The sequence below is a fragment of the Falco peregrinus genome, chromosome 5 (genome assembly GCF_023634155.1).
Source record: "Falco peregrinus isolate bFalPer1 chromosome 5, bFalPer1.pri, whole genome shotgun sequence".
Lineage (NCBI taxonomy): Eukaryota > Metazoa > Chordata > Aves > Falconiformes > Falconidae > Falco > Falco peregrinus.
Genome location: NC_073725.1, coordinates 98839698 through 98862176, shown reverse-complemented (window position 1 = coordinate 98862176; position 22479 = coordinate 98839698). Strand labels below are relative to the sequence as shown.

The following is a 22479-nucleotide window of genomic DNA, read 5'->3' as shown; positions in this document are numbered from 1 at the left end:
CTGGGCTGTCTTGCTGCCCTCTCAGGCAAACAAGGAACCAGGACCACAGCCCAAAACTGTGGCCAGACCTCTCAGCAATGCCCCAGGATGAATTCAAACATGACCAACCTTTCCAGCCTGTGGCTAAATCACACTGGGGGAGCTGGGGTGCACCACAGGTTATTTTGGGAAGCCCAGGTGCACCCTAGCACTCTGCAGTGACCACAGGTCCCCAGCTGGTTTCCATTTCTCCTTGTGAGCTGGGTAAGAGCCCCAGGGTGTTTAAACAGCCTCCTGACCTGAACCACACTGTCAGACTGCTCCCGTGAGCTGCAACCCCTGACACAGACCATGAAAACTCTGATGCATAAAAATGAGATGGTTAAATTACGGGATATTAATAACTCAACAGTTCTCAGAGGAACTCTGTGTTTGGAGCTCTCAAGATATTTTGCAGAAGACGCAATTACTTTTTTTTTTTTTTTTTTGTAATAGAGGTTAGGCAGAGGTAGACAAAGTGCTATACCCATGTAAGCTGCAGATCGAGCAAGGGGGAAGAGGAAAAATCAGGTGCCGTGAGCCCCAGCCTGTTGCCCAGCCATGCGACCAGGAGAAAAGGTGTCCAACAGGCTGCTCTGTCACATCCAAGGTGATGGAGACAGCCTGCCAGCTCACAGGCTGACCACTCGTCTCAGCATATTTATGTTGGGTTGGCTCTTTTACCCCCCTTAAAGGCCCACCTCTTAGCCTACAGAAACAATTACAACCACGTATTTTTCCCCGGTCACCAAGAAGAAATGCAAAGCACTATTTTCCAAGTGGAAGAGAAGAACAGGCTCAGTAACAGCAATAACAACACCAGAGCTGGTGGGCAAACAACACTGAAGCCAATCTCACGATTCCGGAAGGCAGAGGGAGCCACAGGATGGGCAGACCCAGAAGCTGTGCGCATTGGAGAGGGGCTTGGTGTCCCCTCTGGCAGGACAGCCCCAAGCCCAAGGCCCCAAGAGCTGGTGGGGATGGAGCAGGGGAGGCAGCAATGGGACCTTTGCCAAACTCTGCCCCTGGGCTGAGCTCAGCAGGGCTCCCCACCCCGGAGCCAGCGTGCGCCTGTGCTGCAAAGCCCCTGTCCTACGCCACGGGTTATCTTGTCAGATTTTTATTATACCATTTGGTGGCTTTTCAGCCTAACAAGATGCAGAGCTGTAGCCCAGGGGGGTTCTTTCTGCTCCTTAACTGAAGGAAGAAAATTGCCTCCAAGCCTGGGGTTCTAGCAAGACTGGGGCTCTCCCTCTGGATCCAGGACCAGTCTCCATGAAGAAGCCTGTCTCTGTTCAGCATGTGGGACCTCACTGTCTTCTCAAGTTTGCATAACCCTGGTCTCTCCACAGGCAGCATTTATCTTCCTGCCCCTCTCTCCCCCGGTGCTGTTCCAGGCTTGCTGCCCATCTCTCCAGCCCTGGTCGGTCTCATGACAGACGGGCTAAGCTAAGCGGGTTCCCAGCGATCTGCCCCGGGGATGTAAGTGCTATTTTAATGGACTTCACCAGCCCACATTTGCAGCATGACAAGCAGAACCCACAGGAAGCAGTAAACACGCTGCAATTCCAGCATCTCCCAGGCCATACATCCTAAAGGAAAAAACCTGGCCAACGGGCAGAATGCTCAGAAGCAGGATGAGCTCAGTTGAAAATTCTAATTATTTCCAAAGTTAAGGCTTAGACAACGTCCCCTGAGACAGGCAATACCGACCCACTTGTGAAAGCAATCACCGCCAGGCTGATCTGTGTATGTGCCGGCTGAGCCTGAGCAAGTCTGGCAACAGCAAGTGTCCAAGGCTGGGTCATTTTGTTAAGCCGGTAGAAAACATGCAATGGGAGAAGCTTAAAATACGAAGCAAAATATAATCTTGTTAGCTGCAGATAGTTTTACTTTACAAATCTTTATCAAAGGCTCAAGCTGTCACCCTTATAAATACAACGCGGTGACGCGAGACATGTAAGTGCTCCCACAGTAGGTGAAATAATTGCCGAATAAAAATAAGTCAGATAAGTTACACGATAAGAGAGCTAAAACTGAAAGGATGACACTGCATCTGGTGCGAATAATTATTTTGGCATTATTCTGTCCAGCGCTAATCCTCAACAGCTCGAAAAGATTCAATCAGTGTTTAGCACTGCCAAGGAATCATGGCTACAAAACAAAGAGTAACTGGATTAAAATCTTTCTACGGTCACAGGTCATGTCTGTGTCACATCTGCTTAAAATGTTCCTTCAAGGAATAAAGGAAATTTGACTTGAAAAGATTGCACCAAAAAACATAACCCCCAGGTTGCAGTTCCAGGTTGGTTTATAGTTAGGCATTCTGGCATGAAACAGAAGGATGCAGGAAGATTATTACTTTAAAACTCTCTTTCCTCAGGAATGCAAAATCACCACAATAAACATCTGAGCAGTGATGTCCTCATCCAGAACACCAGCCTGCACACAGTCTGCTCAGAAAATACCCAGAGAACCCAGGCTTCCAGAAGCTGCATTTATCAAAGCAATAAAATTAGCATGGCGAGATGAGGATTTTTTTAATACTCATGGCTGTTTAGAGCCAGTTGAGCCTTCCTGATTATTTCTAAAATGAAAAATCCATTACGGTGGCATCAGCGTTTCTCCCTGACTTCCTGCAGCTGCAGAAATGCAATTTAACCATTAACCTTTTACATCCATAAACAACGAGAACAGCAAAGGCTGGGAAAATATGTGCAGCCCCCTCACAGATCTCCACCAACGGCACGTTGAGCAAAGTTAGCACGCAGCTACATGCATCCACAGAATGCTGCTTATTCCTTCTCCTCCTCCCTCTCTTCTACTTTCTATCCGTCCTAAGAATGCATGACAACTTTGAAGTTGCTGGCAAAAGACAGTTTCTTACCTGTTCCCACTGACGGTGACAGTGCAGGAGGGAAAAATCCAGCAGGATGCTGAGCCGTCCTAGTTACGCCGGTCGCCTTTCGGCTGGTGGGCTGCTCCCAGGACCAGCCCAAGCACCGCAGTGCCATAAAGCATCCCACACTCCCCCGGCGCAGCCCACCGCCCCGCTGCACGCAGCCAGGGGCTGCCGCCAGATGGGCTTTTGTCGGAGCCTTTCAGAGGAGGCACGCACCGACCGCGGCACGGCTCCGAAGGAAACCTGCCGTGGAAAAACATGCCATTCCTGCCCCGCGCCTTAAGCTTTGGCTTAAATTGCCTCGCTCTGCAATCCAGCTCTGGAGGGTGCCCCCCTCTCTGCTCCCAATCCAAATGAATCCAGCAGCTCCCCCCTCCAGCCCGCCTTTCGCTAAATGACCCTTCGAGGTGGCAAGAGGATGTCCAATTTGCTCTCCGAGCACAAGGCATTAACGAGGAGAGATGCAGCCCGTGGAGAATAATTGCTGGTGCGGGAGCGACGCGGGGCTCTGCTGTTGCATTGCGCTCCTCTCCTGCATGCTAATGAGCAATGATGTCAGCAAGCCAAAGTCACCGCATCCGGACCGCGGCCGGCCACCCTCCCGTTTATTTACAAGGAAATCAGCCCGCTCTTAGAAATCAATAAATCCTCTAGGCTGCTTAGGGGGAAAAAAAATAAAAAATAATCATAATAAATCCTTCTCGCTGGCTCGCATGTGCGCGTTTCAAAGAGTTGGCTCCACACCAGCAGCCCAAATTGAATGGTGTGAAGACACTAATTATCCTTCCACAACTATCATCTTATTAGATGCTGACCGAATCTCAACTCGCTGTCAAACTTAAGGCACTGCTTCTTAGGTACGCAGGCTATTAAAGCAATGATCCGCTGGCTCTCAGCGACGTATCGTTTTTCTCCTGGCTTTCAATGCCCTCTTAATTATTTTCTGCAGTCATTTGCTACGATTCCCCACTGGGTTTTAGACGTAGCATGTTTGTGCACCAGCAGGGCTAAATATTCTGGGAAATACAAGTTATGAGCGTGGCATTTTGGTTACCACATATTTTAATACATTTTCTTTCATACAGCCCCAAGAGAGGCACGACTCGCACATTTTATGTGTATCTCAGGTGAGTACTGTGAGCCCCAGGAATACAGCACCCCAACAGGGATACCACCACCTCCTTCCCCCGTGTTCTCCTCCCTCTGGAAAAGAAAAGAAAATGCAGAGAAGGAGCTTTGCTGCCAAATCTCTTCTGCTGGTCCTAAAGCCCATTGCTTGGGAATTAGGTGATCACAAATCTCTAATGCAAGTCAACAGGAGGAGAGCATACTTCTTAGCTCCTGCGTTTGCGAAAAGTGAGTGAAATCAAAAAACCTAGTTTTTGTGGACTTGGAAAAATACAGAAAGCAAATAAAACATGCCCAATATACTGCTTCTGTAGCACGCTCCTGACTTTTGGGGCCTGAATCCGGATTTCAGAGCCCTTGATTTTGGCAACATTAGCTATGTTTACAGAACACAGAAGGATGCAAAAACTACAGCTGTGAGTCTTTCTGCAGTCTCAAATGCCTTGAATTATTATTATTAAGGCTCATAAATTAGGTTTCATTATATGGAATTACACTCAAAATCTCAAGGGGGACCTTCAGCTGGGACAAACCAGCCCAGCTCCCCCTTGAAGGCCCCCCAGCTTCCCCTGGCCAGGTGGGATGGAGCGAGAACCTGCAGAGATCTCTTCTGGCTCAGACAGCTTCAGAAGAAAGAAAATATTCAGGGTTGTTGATAAAACGTTTGAGCACTTACAGTTCCTTTTTTAATTATTTCTTAATTTTTTTTTTCTCTCCCCCCCCCCCCCTAATTTTAATCCAATCTGCAGCTGCAAGTCCAAGAGCTGAGCGCAGACCCTGTTACCCTATCTAGCCGGGTCAGACCTTCCTTTCATGGAAGAAGGAGCAGCATCACCTCCACTTCTGCTGGGCAACTCCTCCAACTACACAGAGCAATAAAACTTCTATGAAAAAAAATTCCCCTGACCCTTCAGCTTCCTAAACTGGCACATTTTGCCCCTTCCAGCTCACCTCTCTATGGTTAACGTGCCACAGCCCAGAGATGATGTATTTTTCTTCTTGAAATGAGAACATGTTAATTACAATGCAAAGAAAATGAGACAAACCTGAACAGGACAAAAGCAAATAAAGAAGCCTGGTTATAAAATGATACTGTTGACAGAAATGCTGTAAAGCAGAAATTACCTGTGTTTACTGTAACGATCTTCCCTGGAAATGTGTTGCTAAAAGCAGGCAGCAGTGACTAGGGGCTGCAACCGGCACAAAGAATATGTCCTGCTCCGTACGGTGGGTCCTGTAGGTGCTAATTTTCGTCAAACCCATGAGTAAAATGCCTGACTTTATCTGCATGAATTTTCAAGGAGCAAAGGCCCTTCAGCTATAAACACTTGGGAGCAAAGTGTCTGTTAGTGCTCCAAGTGCCACTTGGGCAGGACCACCAGCTGGCCCCTTGCTCAGGGGTAAGGTTGGCAGGGCACAAGCCCAGGTGTCCAACCCCACTTCTTGTATGACGTGCTCTGTGTAACTCCATCCACAGCAGCTTTGATAACCCGGCACCAGCCTGGTATGATCCCACCACAGGGTGGATGGTGGTGTCATCCCCGTGCAACCAAGCATCCTACAGCAAAGGTGAGTTCTGCTTGGCTGTCTTGGCCAACCGGACCACCCGCAAGAAAGGGATCACATCAGAAATTGCAAACTTTTAAGTACAAGTTAATCCACAAAGATAAAATGGGAGTGAGAATCGTGAAAAGATGTAAAAGGTCAGTAAGACCAACACTTACAACATCTCAGCTGCATGACTAGCTATGAGCAGAAGTGCTTGTGTATCCAAACAGCATGTATAATCATCACTGCTCCTCACAGACTTATTCCAGTCCTCGCAAACCTGAATAGCCACAACATCCAACAAACAGCCTCTTCTGAGACAAGAAGTAAGATTAGAAGCTGCCACATTTGGACACACAAGTGTCTTAGGAAAGTGGAAATGATCCTTCCTGCTTTGAAAGCTGCCAGTTCACTGGCAACTGCTCCATATTACCATTACCTACTGCGAGGCTTGTGAAAAGGTCATGTGTTGGAGTAACTCCAGAAGGCACGCAAGATTTCTTGACAGATTCTGCATATTATGCAGGTGAAACGGGTGTTTCATTAAGCAGCAAGGAGAATACCAAGCCGGTGGAGCACATTATCAAAGGTCATGTGAAGGACTTGCACCATTACAAGGCTGGATGCTGACAACTGCCAGCAATAAGCAAATGACCAGAAGTAAAACCTTAGCTGCAGAAATAAAGATCAAGAGCAGGAAGCCCCCGCTTAGGTGCAGAGGTGTGAGATGGATAACTCTGCTTGTAAACATAGCCACTTTCTGCTCTTTGCTGCTGGTTTTAAAGATAAACTTTAAGCTTTCTGCCATTTGCACAAACTCATACCTACGGCTCATTTAACAAATCGTTGTAAGAGCCCATGTTTCATAAACGCTGTATTTTATCCCCTTGGTGTATCGATCAGCTGTCAGTCAATAGGGCTCCTCCACGTGACACTGCCGGCTCTCCTGATGACAACGAGCTACACGGCACAGCCACAGGCAGCGACAGCAGACTAGTGCCCTCCAGGTCACCAGGCTACTAACCTGATGAATGTCAGATCGAGTTGCCCTTCTGAATTATTTAGTGAGCATCCTCTGCTGCCGTGTGCCAGGGCAGAGCACAGTGCTGCCACTACGGGATGTCACAGAGGCTCCAGCCTCTGCCACCCTGAAATGCTGCCTGTGGGGTGAAGGCTGACTGCCACCACGTGCACCACCAGCCTGTCTGGGCTTGCTGGGATGGCAGGTCCCCCTGCCATCACTGAGCCCGCCCTGGCTCACAGCAATTGGCACAGTAACAGATTACTTTTGCATTACTCTTTCTAGCCACAGAAATGCAGAAATGGGCACTTAACATGGCTTTTCCCCCTTCCATCCCACACTTGCCCCTGTACTTTGCAGAGCAATCTCCACAGGCTGAGCCAGCCCTCCCGCCCCGGTGCCAGGATGGGATGTGTCCTGCGGCCCCAGGGCTGGGGACAGCTGGAGCAGTGCTCCCCTGGTGATGGGGCAGCAATACACAGCAGAGTGAGAGGCTGGGGAGGGCATGGCTTTGCAAAGACCAGAAGGGAAAGGCAAGGTGATTGCAAAAAGCTGTTAGCAGTGAACAGGGAGGAGGGGAGACCCTACATGGTGGGGTCTGGCTCCACTCCTCCTGGGGCACACAAAGGGATAAGCCCAAGGTATGGGGAAGGCTTCTTGGAGAGCTCGAGTCATGAAATACAGGTCATGACTTTAAATGAAGTTAAGTTCTCTTTTTTAGTTCTTTTTCTTCTTATTCTTTTTAAGCAAGGCATCAGACCCTCCCCATATCTCTCAATGCCAGAAGCAGGGATATCTTATCTCAAAGAAAAACGGGATGGAGGGAGGGACAGAGAGACCAACATCAGATGCCGATCTTTAATCCCAAAAACTTGGGCTCCTCCGCTTTTCCTCGGGGCTGCCATTTGTACTTTCACGTGGCTGCTGCGCAAGCCAGACCCGCTCCTCCTGCTGTCACTGCTGCTGCGTTCCACTCATTTTCGGCACAGCCACGGATAAGGATCTGTGCTGTCGGTCTGCAAGCAGGAATTTAGTTTTTAAACACCCTTGAGCCCAGCAGCAGCTGACAGAGAAGGGGAGGTACAGCCCATATGCACTGCAGATGATTTTAGACACAATTTTCTGTATTTTCTACCAATTCACTCAGCAAGACAGGCCTGACCCTCGCTGGCATCCTCCGGTGCACAGGCAGAGTCAGGTAGTGAGGCTGCAGCTGTGAGCACACCCTGTGCCACCCATGTCCTCGGCCAGCGCTGAGCCATGCGAACGCAGGGGTGGCACCGTGGGAGGACCCAGCACACTGTGCTGGTGCTCCCACCCAAGCATCGCTGCCCTGCACCCCGTCCCCCCAGCACAAGGAACCCCAAAAGGACCCTCACCCACCACACACCCCCGGCTCGCAGACTGACACCACACGTTCCAGTGCAACACACGGAGCACGCTGCAGATAGCATTTCAATCCATCACTATCTCTTTCTCTCTCTCTCTTTTTTTTTTTTTTTCTTTTTTTCCAAAAAATCACCTTAACACAAGAAGCTTTAGAGAGCTTAACAACAATAAGGCTTTTCATAGCCTCCGGCTTTAACTCAGCAGTACTATGTCTTTCACTTTTGTACGTTGAAATCAAATCTGTAACTGAATGTGAACAACAATCTAGATGCTCATGTGGTTTTCTCCCCTTTGCTAGCCTGATAGTATTCTAATCTGAAGACTTTTTAATAGTGTCCTTTAATGATGTCTACAAAAGCCTCATTAAAGCACTGTATTGTAATTTAAGCTAAATAAACTCAACACAGTTATTTTTTTTAATGACATATTTTTCTTGGGGCCTTTCCATGAACAATAAAACATTCACTGAAAATATGTTACAAAGGAAACGCATAAATCTTCAGCTTATCTGGTGGTATGTTTTCCAAAGATCTAAACCTTTGATCAGCAACAAATTAATTTTCCATTTACACAAAATAGAAGATGTATTTTCAGGATAACCAACTAACCCTGCAAGTCTGCATTAACGTGTGCCTTGGCAGCAGCTCAGGACTCCCTCGCTGCCGCCCTTCTCGCTGCCTGACACTGTCAGGGCTGCTGTCATGTTAGATGATTTTTATTTTATTTCTTGGCTTCAAACCTGTCTAACAGGGTGTTTCGGGTCAGTAGTTATGCCCTGAGGATTTCTTGCCTTTGCTCACTGAGCTCCCCTCTGCACTATCCATGCAGAACCTGGTCCCCCCAGCAAAAAGCTGTGCATCCCCCAGGACCAGGGCACGGTGCTCCACTGTCTCCGTGCTCAGAGGCAAGTCTTGAGCCAGCCCAGAGTCCTGGTCAAGCAACACAGGTCTGGTTTTTACCTCCCTAGAGGTAAAAAACGGACCGTGCACATCTTCTCTGGCTGCCAGCAGGGTTTTGGTGCTCCAAGCCAGGCACCGCAGGCAGGTCCCAGGGCTGCACAAACCTGCATCCAAACTCCTCAGGAACCACCGATGCTTTCAGATGGCCATGTTTCTGCTCCTGCCCAGGAGAGACATGGCTGTCCGCTCTTTGCCAACTAAGAGAAAAGACCTATTTGCTGCTTGCTTGCAAATTGGTGTAAATACACAGGGAGACGGTAAATCCAGCACATTTTTGGATCCAGCTGATGCTCGGTAACACGTCTGGGAGGAAATCACACACGCTGCTGGGTCATGAATGGAAATGGGCTTTCGTGATGCCTTTCGAGTCTTAAATTTCCCAGTGTATTTACAAACGCAGGGAGAGTGGTCATGGTCAGGAACACCTGGCTCCTCACCTCCTAACTGCTCACTAGGAAGAAAGGTGCCAAAATAGGTTTTTATTCTGTACCTGAGAGCATGAAGTAGACCTGGATGATATAAAACCAGCTAGAGCAAGGTGATGGACTGGCACGCGTCCACCCCAGACTCTACCCATGACAAGACTTCTACAATCTAGCTAACCTTGACTCTAAATTTAAAAAAAAACAACCAACAATTGAACCAATAAAATTACGAAAAGTGTTATCTTGACTTAAGCCTGGGTGTTTTCCTGGCTGCCTGGCGTGCACGGAGGGGGTCAGCGTGTTTGAGGCTCTGGCAAGGTTTGCAGCCTGGCTGTCCCACCGGCTGTGGCTGGATGGAGCTCCAGCACCCCTGAGACAGCCTGGCACTGCACACAAATGACAAGAGCTGTTTGCTATTCTTCCCTTTGTTTTAATTAGTAATAACAATTTGTTATCATGGCTTGACATTTGTTCATACTTAGGAATAAATTGCTTCCTTGAATGATATGCTGAGATTACAACGGGCTTTCTGTGTTTGTGTTGGTTTTAGTAGTTCATAACAAACCATGAAATTCATTACTCTTGCCACAAGCACCCATGAGATGTGCCAACCAGGGTATGATTTATACACAGCTTGACTCATGGAAATTAAAAGGTTTTAACGTTGCCTGCAAGAAGTCATGGGTTTTAAATTTTGAATACAGCTGAATTATAAAAAAAATAATCCCAGGCTCAAGCTACTGCATTGTTTTATCTGCCTAAGGAGCCTAAACATGAAAGCGAGGGTAAAAATTATTCACTAAGTATTAATTAATTTAAGTGTATAATTTGAACAGCCTTTTTAGTGATAAGCCTTCTGGCCTGCAAGTTACTTCATCTCTCATCTTTTTTTAACTGCTTGGAAGCAGTATAAAGGAAGATATTTAACGGCAAAACTTCTCTGCTACAATATAATTCGACAAAACGGTCCCTGAAAGAAATGACTGGAAAACAGCCTGCGCCTCACCATCCTTAATGGGAAAGGGCTGTCAGTCAAATCCGAGTCCCATTTCTCCATGCCATGTCAAGCCTCGTACATCAAACCCAATATACAAATTGCCAGCCCCATCAAGATCATTAGAGCCGCTCAGCCCGCGCGGGAAAGGTCAGCACATCGCCAGCTGACGGCTGCCTGCTCCCAACGCAGCATCAATCACCGCCCTCATCAAAGGCGGCCACAGCGTGCAGCTGGAAACCCGCATCCCTTCCTCGCACAACCTGTCATCCTCGAAACCCACTTCCCTTATTCCAAAACACGGCCATGCTTTTATCTTACCATGATCTATAGGGAAATGCAACTAAATTGTCTGCCGTAGGAACAGCGGAGGATCAGGACCCACCGGGAGGGATTAAGACCGTATCAGGAGAGGGTCAGCCAGTAGCGTGGTCCCTGACTCCAGCGCTGGCTCGCTCCTCTGTGGGTCCCAGCCTGTCTCCGTCTCCTGGATGGGTCCCGTGCAGGCAGTATCCCAGCAGCATCCCTCCCGGCTGCACAAGCCCCAGCCCCCGCCCCCGCTAACAGTCCCTAGCGAAGGGTCAAAGCCACCCCACAAGGAGATGCTGGTTGCTGCCATCGTAGCCATGCCAAAGCACGGCTCGCAGATGTCCCCAGCCAGGGGACTTCAGGTGTGCCCCACACTTGCAGAGACACCAGCACCACTGTCCTGGGCTGCTGCCTCCCTCCACCAGACTGAGGCTCAGGCGCGGTGCTCCCAGCCTGTGCGAGCCCACGAGGGCACCCTGCCCACAGCTCGTGCACCAGGAGGGGTGTAGAAACCCCGTTACTCACAATTAACAGGGGCACTATCGAATGCTATTGCTGTCAGCCATTGCTTGTTAAACACGCTAAAAACCACAGGCCATTTCTTCCTCTTTTTTTCCCTACCACGCTGTGCTGCACGCAGCATTATCTTCAAAGGGTGAAGCAAACATATTTGCTAAACATAAGCAGACTAAATACATCAGCCTTTTAGAAGTAATTATTGCTGCTAGAGATTAGCGAGTCCCATTGTTTCGTTGTTCAGAAAGCATTTTGCTGGCTGCTTTGGAGTGGGCTGTTCTTCAAAGCAAGCACCCTGTGACAAGGAGTAACCCCTCCCCAGTGAAATAAAAACCAGGTGGGCATCCAAAGGAGCAGTGCTTTCTTTTTGCTGAGCATTTTAACTTACAGTGTCTCCTTGCAACTAAAGAACAGCAATTTGGGGGTCAGCTCAGCTGCTGCCAGGGGGTGTACCAAGGGCTGGGTCAGGCAGGCTCCCATGGCAGAGGGGTGAAGGCATTTCTGGAAAACAGTGGATGTTCTTGGGGTTAGACCTGAGAACCTTTCTGCAGCATGCTCAGACTGGAAGGGATTGCTCTGACCAGTTTTTAGACTGGCTGCACGGCTACAGAGCAAAAAACAAAATACAAAGGAAAAAAGGCAACAATGCAAGTGCTGGACATCGTCCTCTTCCCTCCATCCCAAACAGGTTGGGATGCTCCAGACCAAGGTGGCTCACCCAGCTGAGATCCTTATAAATGTAGAATTGCAGAGTCAGGGCAACATCTCACCTTCCCATGGCCTTATTTCAGGGCAAACAGCTCAATCCCCAAAATTCCTTCTCTGTGCAGCGATCACTCCCTCATATCCATGCGGGGAAGCGGAGGGGGAGCGCAGTCAGGGTCCCTGCAGTACTAAACACTTCAAACATGCATCTCAAAAAGATGAGCAACCATGGATGGCCAAACAGACAGATGGGGGAAGGAGTAGGGAAGCTCACAATACCAGCGAGACTATTATAATTAGTGTAATAAGCAGCAATCACAGCTCAACAGCTGCCTTCCCCTCCCCGAGCGTCTGCTCCACGCACTGGCACAGACCCATGGCCAAGAAAGATTTTGAGGCTTGCTGTACTCTGAATATCTCTGCTCTGAAAAAAGTTTTGACTTTGGTAAAGTTTTCATTCCATGACAGACGCAGAGGAGAGCACTTTCCTGCTTTCCCAGACTTTCCACCACCACCTGAGCAAGCAGCACGCTCTGCTTAGAGAAGGGGCACGGAACTGGGTTTAGTTTTGATGTCAACTATGACTCCGCATGTGGCTTTGAACAAAACTTCGTCACTTCCACACTGAGGCAAACCTGCCATACTCAGCTTTCTGAAGTCCCTAGAGCCTCAGAGATGAGCCATTCTACTGAAAATGACACAACACGACAAAAATAATTTACGGTGGGCATATATATCCGTCCTCCTCTGATGGGCACATGCCCAACGTCCTTCTCTGAAGCATCCTAAGATAAATTCCTTTGAAACACACTTGTCCTCACCCATGCCATGTTTGCAAAAAGTTGGCAGTGAGCATATAGCACGGAAAAAATTGCTCTGCAGCTCACCAAAAGCCAAAGCAGCCCTGGTTTAATGGAAGGAGACTTCTTGATAGAAGAATATTTTAAAGGATTGGAAAGCAGATATAGTGATATAACTGGAGTGCAATGATTTTTATTATTCTTTTATATACTAACCGTTAATTGGTTTGGAAACATTGAAAACGGTGGAGAAGTTATGGGGTAGATGCTCGTTTGAAATCCGCTGGGAATTTAGGTGAAAACACTGCCTGTTGGCAGCTCACCAGCAGAGCCCGTGCTGCCTGCACAGGCACCAGACACCTCACCGTGCCGCAACGCCCACCCTGTGCTGCTCCTGGTTGTGGCCAGAGCTTGGAATAGCCAACATCAGATGTGCCTGCCGCTCCACTTCAGATTCGTGCCATGTGCTACGATGAAACACAAATGAGCCTTCTCTAGGTTTCTGGGGAGCTGAGGACTAACGTCTCCCAACACCCTCATCAAACAACCGTTTGCTGCTGCTCTTCTCCTTTTGGGGAGCCCGCTGCAAGGGAAAAGTGCCACCACCCTCACCCCTAACCACCAGTTTAGGGGCTTGCAGCCAGTACAGGGGTTGCAAAGTTGCTTATGTGAGAGGCTATGGGCCCTAAATAGCAAAATATCCTGTGGCTTAGATGCAGACTAATTCTGAACTATTTCTGGTGCTCATGCTCCAGGAGCGATTGCTCTTCTTGCTTCCTTTCTGCTACCCCTTGGTCTAACAGAGCCGGTCAAGAGAAGTCAGATGCTCAGGATAACTGGATATATTGGCAGTAGTTAAGGATTCAGCTCCCACTGATTTTTAGTGGGTGTTAGACACTGAGAAAGTGCCTACTGTGAAGATGCTCAGAGGTGTGAGCTCCAAGCTCTTCATGCAATCAACCCCTTCCTACAGTGCTTAAGAAAATGAGAGCATGAAGCCAACAAATAACAATCTTGGGAAGCGGAGAATATTTACATTGAGGAAATTTAACCCCTTGTGAAGAAAGAAGCCCCAGCCAGGCTGGGCAGGAGAGTTCAGGAGCAACTGCAAACAGGCAGCGATCTGCTGGAAACAAGGATGCCAACAAACACTGCACCAAAGGGTTGAAAAACATGATGCGTGACACCAGAACAAAGATTTCTTTAATTTCCTAGTGCAAAGAAACACATTTGTACTTTCTTGAAGAGCAGCACATCAAAGCAACAAGAGGAGCTGTGACACTGATCCTCCCCAGCTCCCAGCTGGAATCCAGCTCATCACGTGGACCAGCCATGGCAGCTCCCACACAGCCCCTTCCCCGTCAGCGCACCTTACCGACCAGTTACACGGCCAGAAGGTAAGCAAGTTAACCAAAGCCGTGTACGTGGGGTGCTACAAGGCACAGCTTTATGCAGAGTGACAAAACATGACACACCAGAGACTGAGGCGCAGCGAGTGGCACTGCCTGCTGCATGCCTGGCACACGCCACGCCGCTCTCGTGGCTGTCATCGGGAGCTGCGGGGCTCCTTTCTCATACACGGGGGGGAAAAAGGTATCAGAAAGCAAAGAGCATGGGTACGGTCGAGCCTCTCCCTTGCCACTCTGCTGTAAGGCACCAGTGGAAATTAATGGGGCTTTCAAGTACCTAAATGGATTGCAGAGACATCCACAGTGAATCTATTACCTAATTAGTCAAGATTAGCATTTATTTTATCCAATATACATTCAGGTAAAAGAGGTAGATCTGTTATAACTGCGTAAGCCCCTTTTGCACTTAAGAAGTAGGACAAAGCTGTCTCCCAGTGACAGTAATACCAAGACAAGGTGCCTGTGGGTGCAGCCTGAGCTGGGGTCATCGCCTGTGGTGGCTAATGGCATGGGGCAGGGCCAGCATCACAGAATCACTTAGGTTGGAAAAGACCTTTAAGATCAAGTCCAACCGTTAACTCAGGACTGCCAAGTCCACTACTAAACCATGTCCCTAAGTACCACGTCTAGCACCACAGACCTTTAGCCCCGAAGCCCAAATCTGGCAGACCTGTGCAACCAGTACAGCCCTTGGCACAAGCCTGAACCCAGCCTCGGGCTCACACTACTGATCTAGAACAAGGTATCCTAAAATCTGGCACAAGACCCTATCCCATCTCAAAGGAATATTTAATCCATCAGGCTGCTACTGCTTCGGACTGTCCACTTATGCTGCGGGAAGTCGAACATCCTTTGCCGTGATCCTGTGTCTGAGGATGTCACGGCTGGCAAATAAACATATTTCAACCATTTAAGTAGCTCCACTTAACAAACCTAAGAAACACTTTAGATTTATAGCACCAGAGTAATTTGATACCTTCTAAGCTGTTAATGAAACAAGCATTAATACTATTTTATCATCAGTTGTAATCTTCCTGGCATCGTTTCACGCCCACAGATAACTCACTCCGTAACTCAGTACTTACAATGCGTGTTGGACAAGGCCCCCAGCCGATTTCCAGCACCCTGAGAACTCAATCTCCACTAATCCCAGCCCTTTCCAGCAACTCAGACTTGAGCAATCTAAAAAGGAGACACATGAAGTCATTTAGGCTTATCTCTCTAATTGCCTCCTTGCCTGCCTGCGAGTCAGGGGTCCTGCGTCAGCCACTTGCACTCACATAAGACACGGCAGTCTGAAAAATCAGACCTAAAATATTTACTGTGAGCACTTTCAGAACTGTAAGTGAAACCGATTAAATCCTGCTTACTACTGCAAGTCCAAATGCAATGCCTGCAACGAGGAATACACTGGGGTAACAAAGCAAGCGTTCATGCCTGTCCTGTGCTGCAGCTCTTTCCAGGTCTGGGGCTGTGTAACACAGACTCCAATTCTCTCGATGGCTTTTTCGTTCTGCCCAGTGCCAACACAGTGGAAATGTTAATGAATACCATGCCATAAATATTTAATGCACATTTTCCTGTGAGTCCTGCTGCGATTAAATAGCCACCTCATTACCCAGGCCCATCTTTCTTTCATTTTTATCTTTGCACAAAATACCAAGAGTTGGAACGATACCCATGCGATCGAGCCCCTGGAAACATCACTGCATAAACCAACACAAACAGGGCAAAATCCAAACACAAACTTTCCAAGAATGTAAAGCAAAATCTAACCCTGTCAGAGCAAATATTTCATCTCAGCTATCTCCTCCCAAGATGTGCAGAGAACAAAAAGCAGAGGGGACAAGCCAGCGATATACTTTACTTTTGAGTGCAGTTATTTGTCGGGTTTTGTTATCTTTTTCCACCGCATTTGGAGGTCCTGGCCACAACGAAGGCCAACTGCACATACCATCTGGATACGGGCATCCCTGGGTATCACCCCGGGGCCGGCTCTACTCAGACACCAACACCTGAACTGCTCCAACAGGAGCTCTGCTGCTCTCCCCACTCTGAAACTTGGAAGAATGTCCATGATTTATCCAAGGTTGCACAAGCAATCCAGGACAGATGTGGAAGGGACCATGGATCACCCAGAGGTGTCACCATCGCTGCTCTGGAGTTGCTACACCTGTGACGCTCATGCATGGTGTCCAAAGCACAGATGACCACAAGATCCACCATGCTTGCATTCACAACATCACGATAATAATTTAGGAATCATGATAGAGAAATACTAGGATATTGTTTTCTGGACCATTAGAATTGATATGTTTGAGTCTTTCCCACCAACTCTGAGCTCAAAAGCTCTTTTTCAAACCAAACCGAAAGCTGCAGTCCTCCTGGGATCTCCCAAGACCACAAGAGTAACGCTGAGCGCCCAGAGTCAGCCAACACAGGGCTGGCAGCACTGGGGATGGGGTCTGTGCACGCTGCCAAACGCAACACGTGGGATTTCCAGTGCTGCTGTCCAAGCACGTCCCGGCTGGAGCGAGCACCAGCGCTGGATACACATTTGTGCTGCTCCCTGCAGCTCTGCATCACGGGGAGATGCTCTGGCTTTCACATGGGCCATGGGAAAAGTGTCTTCTGAGAGAGGAAAGTCGTACAGTCCAAAGTCATGCCAAACTGCTAAAAATATAAATGACTCAAAGGAATAAAGCTTGTGTATGTCAGAAGTTTTGGTAATTCCTCTCAAATACATAATTTTTTGGCACAGATGCTAAAATGTAAGTGGAGGGCAAGCATTTAGTTCTGGGAGAGTCCCAGCTTCTGTCTCTCCAAGTTATATATGGAAGCAGGCTCATTACGCAATACGTGTTTCAGCGAGTTCTGCATCAGGGAGGGTGTGAAGCTAAGGCTAATGAGGGGGATATCATTAAGAGTAATAAACAGTACAAAAGCAAGAACAAATAGGCTTGTCTGAAGCATGGGCAGCTGCTACATGTATCACAGAGAGCTGCAAAAGTGAGAAACTGGGAGTCTCTGTGCTTTGGGACAGGGGAGAGGGCAACAAGCGGTGGAGCACGGGCAATACTGGTGAAGAACCGGTGCCAACTGGTGAGACAGCTTTTGCAGTGCTATGCACAGACACTGGGTGCACAGTGTAGTGCCATATACTAACACATGGGCAATTTAGAGGCCACTGGAGATTAAAATATGCATTTTCTCCTCCAGAACTGGCCCTGAGACACTACCCCAGCCCCAGCCCAGTCAATAACACACAAAGAGCGCATTCAGAAGACCACTTCAACATATTTTGTTTGTCTGTATTACACTGATGCCAAGAATAAATGTACATCTATACTGTCTCATTTAAAATTTGCTGCTGCCAGGACAGCCAGCCCCTGGGAAGCACCAAGACCCGTCTCAGTGTCACATCCACGAACACCAGCACATTTCCAAGGCCAGCCTGAAACAGCTGGTTGGATTTATAGGTTAGCACCTCCACAAATAAAGTGAGGGGGCCGTTTCGCTCAGCCTCTGGAAGCAGCTCGCTCCCAGCCCCCTCAAGGCATCTCTGCTGGGGAAGCACCCGGCAGTGGCTGGCAGGATGCTCCAGCACCACCAGTGTGGTCCCCTTGTCACCACACTGACACGGTGACCGTCCCACAGCACCCTAGGGAAGCGAGCTCATCTAGTGTCCCTTATTGACCTAAGATGACAGCTGCCTTTTGGAGATAACACCACCCACCCCCCCTTTTAAAAGGGAAAAAAAACAGGAGCTGCTTTTGTTTTTCCTCCTCTGGGTGAACAAATAGACTCATTTAAGGTGTAAGTAGATCAAGTAGCTAATTAAGGAAATAACCAATAACTTAATCAAGATCATTAGAGGAATCGGCATGCTGCTGCCATTATTTAAATGGTAGAAGAGCAAAAATATGCTCGTGCAAGTGGAGCCTTTAAAGCCTCCGGGCAGCTCCCATGGTGGGAGGCTCCCATGTCACCCTATTGCTGGTGCTGAAGTCACTGAGGAAAAGACTCAAATCTCCTGGTAATTTCCCGCAGACAGAATGTTTAATCATCCCCCAGCCGCCACCACAAAAATCCTGAGTGAATGATTCACACGTTGAGGAAAAACTTTGCCATAAGCAGCAGCACGGTCTTCTGCTCTGGGATGCAGCCCCTGCCTGTTTTTGGCAGGATGAAGAACCCCTTTGCAGAAATAAAGCCAAATACACTGGGCACTATGCGTTTTGTCTGTAGCATCTTGTACGGACTTTACTCCTCAGCCAGCTGCTCCTGGGACAGACTCTGCAATTTCTCAGCTCCCCCCCCCCCCCCCATAAGCCTAGGAGGTGTTTGCACACTAGCATCATGTCTCAATCTCTCTCTCTCTCTAATTACTCCACCAGTTGCACCGATAAAACATCTGCTGGAAGAGAGAAGGAATCCTAAAGCACACAAATAATTTGCACTGACTAAACAAAGGCAAACAGAGGATGCTGTTAAACACCCCTCCCAGCAAACAGCCCCAGGACCTCAACCCAGAGCAGGCGCCCAGCAGGCTGTGGGCTCCTCTGCCTTCGCCTTCTCCGGCAGGAATGAATCCTTGTTTCCAACCAAACACGTAGTTTGTCACTAACACAGCCTCCTATCTGCTTAATTCCTGAAGTATCCAAAAGCAACTGAATTCAGCAAGTTTGATTAAGTACTTAGAAGTCTTTGTTTGTTTAAAAGAAGCTTTTGTTTTGCCTCAAAGAAAATTGGACATTTTCTCCTGAATTCACTTTAACAAAGAAAAAAAAAATAATCCAATATCCCAAAGTTAAAAAAAACACTTCATCCTGCATTAAACACAGCTGCCAAAGGTTCAAAATTCACATTTTGTCATTCCACACCAATCCTCACAACAGCTGAGAAGACACACAGCACATTTGGAAACCCAGAGCTGAAGATAAGCTCCAGCCTCCCGCAGGGTTTTACTCTTCAGGGTTTTTTTCAACAGAGTAAAAAAGCAGCAGCAGCTCAGGGGCTGGCGAGAGAAGTCATGTTTGCATCGGGGAAATGCTTTGCCATGTCTGCTGGGTCAGATATTAGCAGGGAATACGGCACATCCCTGCTCCAGGGCTGTGCCTGGCCCCCGGCAGCCCCTGCCCGCCCCTGGGCTCTTCCCGCAGAGACCCGGCGCTTGCAAAGGCAGGCAGGAATCAGAGCCGAAAAAAGAAAATCATTTCCCAATGCAAACATTTGTACAGCATTAAAATGGCTTATACTTCCATATGCTATAAATCGGGTGCGATTACTTACCCAGGCTAAACAGGCATTCACTTCACACGAGGAAAAACCCCATGTCACAGGGATGGGCAGGGCGGGCAGCGATGTGGCGAGCGCCTTCGGTGCCATGGACCGTGGGGCATCCTTGGTGGCGGTGGTGGCCGGGCCAGCAGGCTGCCTGCCCGGCGAGCGAGCAGCTGTGGTCACTCGGGGAGGGACGGCTCCGGCTGCTGCCCCAGCTGCGCAGTGACGCCCACCCCAGTTTTAGCTTATTGGTGAAAACCATAATCCCTAACCCAATCCTGTCCCTCTACCCAAATTTAGCTCTCCGCGGAGCCAGCATCCCTTCCCGTTTTGACTAGCGGTATGAAAGCAAAGTTACCTTGCCAAGATATAAATCACGTAAAGAGAGGCAATAAAGAAAACCGATGCTCAATTTGCTTCACTTCTTTCTCCAAAAAGTTTCTTATCTACCTACTTGGAGGCAACCGCAGCTTCAAGAGTGCGCTAAAGAAAGGTGACAACCCCCAGCATGGACTGACAGTCCATAATCTAAATACCAGGATGCCAATAAAACCAGGATTTATCAGAATGCCTCATGGTACCGCTGACACATCTGGGTCAGGACTGTATCGCATACGGAGAAGGTTTATAGAAAAGGTTAGCACATGGTTCCTGAAGTTATACTGAATTTCACAAAGGTAACTACTGAATCATAAAGCGCTGCTGGCAAACAGCCTGGCTGGCTGACACATATGGTTTTCCTTTTTTTTTTTTTTTTTTTTTTTAGCCTGGTATAGACATTAGCTGTAGAGACACGTCCTTTCTCTGCTGCACGCAAAACTAGATGCTTGACCGCGGTGTTTGTTTTTGACGCTCAGGCTACGTTGGGGGCTATGGGCAGCAGCAGGGAAACCACAGAGCTACACGGTGGGCAGCAACCTAACACCCTGCCTTCGCCTGCAAACAGCGGGTGGCTGGGGATAAAAGCCTCTCGTGCAACTGCACATTTCTGCACTCGGTTACAGATGTGCAACCCTGGAGCAGCTCCAGAACGTGGGCCGGCATTCGGGTGAGCTTTGAAGGCGCACACAGAGCTACGTCCGAGCGAGGGGGCTGGAGCGAGCAGTATGAGCTCCAGGTGTCCCAGCGGACAGGCAGCAGGATCCAGATGTGGGCAAGCTGCTCTGGCCTTCGCAGAGGGCAGCGATTCAATGAGGTCTATTCATGGAGGAGCGAGCAGGGCTTCCAGGAATGCAGAGGAAGCGTTTCCAGGGGTATTCCCATTGTAAGTCCAATAAGACCCTTTGCGTTTTAAACATCACCACTGCTGCAAGCTTTAAATATGGAAATAATCAAAACATACATTAAAAGAAGAATTTATTTTGAACTTGGCAGTGTTGATCTAAGAACCATCCCACTGGTGAGTGGGGCTGGAAGAGCGCTGGCAGCCTCGGGGAGGGCTGAGCCTGGCTCTCTGGGAACAAAAGCAGCTTACAAACCAGGTTTGCCACGTGAGAGCCTAATTAGAGACTGAAGCCCACACAGCAAACAGACAGACTACAGAGGAAATTGGAGTCTAATTTACATGGAGAACGATTACTTACTGCAACCAATTAGTGTCAAGCTGACTGACAGACTACCCAAAATATGTTCTCCCCACCCTCCCCAGCAAGTCTGAGCTTTCTTTGCTATTTTATTTTCCCTGGGTCGTTCGGTAGGTGAGCAGTAGCACCTCACCACCAGACATCGGATGGTGAACGGAGACCTTTTGAGCTTCCCCATAATGAACGCAGAGTTAGAGCCACCCACGCGCCACCCAGCACAGCCTCAGCCAAGCCAAAGATAGCAACAGTGGAGAGCAGCACAATATACTTTCTTTCCTCATCTTAAATCCTTAAATGACACCCTGAAGGTCCCAACAAGAAATTAAGCATTTATGAGAGGTGCTCACCCTTTCCGGGATGCACATTCTGCATGGGGGCTTTCACCCCCTGGTGTGCAGCCATGTAGGAGACCCCCGGGTAAGGGTTGTGCCCATGTAGCAACAGCCTTTGCAACAGGCTCAGGCTGCAGGGTTTGGGTCCTGACCCATGTTGCTGGCCTCTGCCACAGAGGGAAAGCACCATCCCACAGCACCGCTGCTGTGGCAGGGCAGCACTGCCAGCCAGGATGCCCACAGCTCCAGGTACCTGCTCAGCTCCTCGCAAAACAGCCTGTTCTTTGCAGACCGGTCCCCCTCCTCTGGCTGTGCTGGTTAGTCTCAAAACTGGTAAACAGACTTTAAAAGCTCCAGAATTGCACACATGGAACCAACCCACCAAGGGCCACTTACCTTCCTTTCATTGTTAAAGAAGAAATGACTCATTCTGTCATCATTCTCCCCTTCCCAGCAACATGCTCCTTATTAACAGGACTAATTGCTGTCCTTTCCTCGAAACCTCGGACTGCATGTGCATTTTGAATGCACAAATAACAGCATTTCAATACAGTTTGCTGTCTTATTTTTCATAAATTTCTAAAGACAGTCTTGCTGAGCAGCCTCTCTTGACTGCTCTTCAGAGAGCTCTTGTATATGCATGTTCAGGCGTGCAGGGACCACATTTTGGATATTTAAGACCAGGCAATCAACCCTTCCTTTGAGAAGCACCAATATAAAGCATATTTAAGGACTTTATGGGTCTTCTGTATGGATGAGGTAAGCTATTCTTTTAATCTCTGCAGGCTACATGGATGTAGAGCATTTTAAAGGAAACTTATCCTAAAAAGAAAACATGGAGGAAATGCTTTGTGAAGTGTGTTGTAGCTGTTTGGTAATATCTGGAGACAACCAGGACATCAGGTGGTGTAAAGCATCAGCAGGGATCCTTTAATTTCAGCTCACTTCAAGTCAACAGTGCTAAAGCAATTTACACCACAGGAGCACCACCAGGAGAGGTAACGCAGGACCACCTCACCTGGGTCTCCTTCGGGTACAACCACTACGAAGGCTGTAAATCCTGGTGGCCCTGGTCTCCCTCTGCTCCCTCCCGGTTAAATTAAAAGTCTCCATTAATTACCAAGTGGATGCAATGAAAATGCACATGTGCTCGCGCTC

At 48.4% G+C, this 22479-nt stretch overlaps 1 protein-coding gene across 2 annotated transcripts in view; it reads right to left on the bottom strand.

Annotated features, from left to right (window-relative positions):
- The window catches only part of PRICKLE2 (prickle planar cell polarity protein 2), a 109063-nt gene that overhangs the window by 40444 nt on the left and 46140 nt on the right, over positions 1 to 22479 (bottom strand). Inside the window, exon 1 of one of the 2 annotated variants that reach the window (XM_027793371.2) lies at positions 2906 to 3448. The exons of the other annotated variant lie outside the window; for it this stretch is intronic. The gene's annotated coding sequence lies outside the window, so the exon portion shown is untranslated. Of the gene's footprint in view, positions 1 to 2905; positions 3449 to 22479 lie in introns of those variants that run through there. 2 annotated transcript variants of the gene reach the window in all.